Consider the following 1336-nt stretch of genomic DNA (forward strand, 5'->3'; position numbering starts at 1 on the left):
AGGGTTGGGTTAGCTGGTGTGGGTGGGGAGGGTTGGGTTAGCTGGTGTGGGTGGGGAGGGTTGGGTTAGCTGGTGTTTGGGGAGGGTTGGGTTAGCTGGTGTGGGTGGGGGGGGGTTAGCTGGTGTGGGTGGGTAGGGTTGGGTTAGCTGGTGTGGGTGGGAGGGTTGGTTTAGCTGGTGTGGGTGGGAGGTTGTGTTAGCTGGTGTGGGTGGGGAGGGTTGGGTTAGCTGGTGTGGGTGGGGAGGGTTGGGTTAGCTGGTGTGGGTGGGGAGGGTTGGGTTAGCTGGTGTGGTGGGGAGGGTTGGGTTAGCTGGTGTGGGTGGGGAGGGCTGGGTTAGCTGGTGTGGGTGGGGGGGTTGGGTTAGCTGGTGTTTAGGGACGGTTGGGTTAGCTGGTGTTTAGGGACGGTTGGGTTAGCTGGTGTTTGGGGAGGGTTGGGTTAGCTGGTGTTTGGGGAGGGTTGGGTTAGCTGGTGTGGGTGGGGAGGGTTGGGTTAGCTGGTGTGGGTGGGGGGTTGGGTTAGCTGGTGTGGGTGGGGGGGGTTGGGTTAGTTGGTGTGGGTGGGTGGGGGGGTTGGGTTAGCTGGTGTGGATGGGGGTGTTGGGTTAGTTGTTGTGGGTGGGGGGGGGTGTTGGCTGGTGTGGGGGGTGGGGTTGGGTTAGTTGGTGTGGGTGGGGGGGGGTTGGCTTGTGTGGGTGGGTTGGGTTAGCTGGTGTGGGTGGGGGTGTTGGGTTAGTTGGTGTGGGTGGGGGGGTGTTGGCTGGTGTGGGTGGGGGGTTGTTGACTGGTGTGGGGTGGGTGAGGGGGTTGGGTTAGTTGGTGTGGTGGGGGAGGGGTTGGCTGGTGTGGGTGGGTTGGGTTAGCTGGTGTGGGTGGGGTGTTGGGTTAGTTGGTGTGGGTGGGGGGTGTTGGCTGGTGTGGGTGGGGGGGTTGTTGACTGGTGTGGGGTGGGTGAGGGGGGTTGGGTTAGTTGGTGTGGGTGGGGGAGGGGTTGGCTGGTGTGGGTGGGTTGGGTTAGCTGGTGTGGGTGGGGGTGTTGGGTTAGTTGGTGTGGGTGGGGGGGGGCGTGTTGGCTGGTGTGGGTGGGTGGGTGAGTGGGTTAGCTGGTGTGGGTGGGGCTGTTGGGTTAGTTGGTGTGGGTGGGGGGGTGTTGGCTGGTGTGGGTGGGGGGGGCGTGTTGGCTGGTGTGGGTGGGGGGGGGGTTGGTTGGTGTGGGTGGGGGGGGGGTTGGCTGGTGTGGGTGAGGCTGTTGGGTTAGTTGGTGTGGGTGGGGGGGTGTTGGCTGGTGTGGGTGGGGGTTGGGTTAGTTGGTGTGGGTGGGGGGTTGGGTTAGCT

The sequence above is a fragment of the Callorhinchus milii genome, unplaced genomic scaffold (assembly GCF_018977255.1).
Source record: "Callorhinchus milii isolate IMCB2004 unplaced genomic scaffold, IMCB_Cmil_1.0 Scaffold7, whole genome shotgun sequence".
Classification (NCBI taxonomy): Eukaryota; Metazoa; Chordata; class Chondrichthyes; order Chimaeriformes; family Callorhinchidae; genus Callorhinchus; species Callorhinchus milii.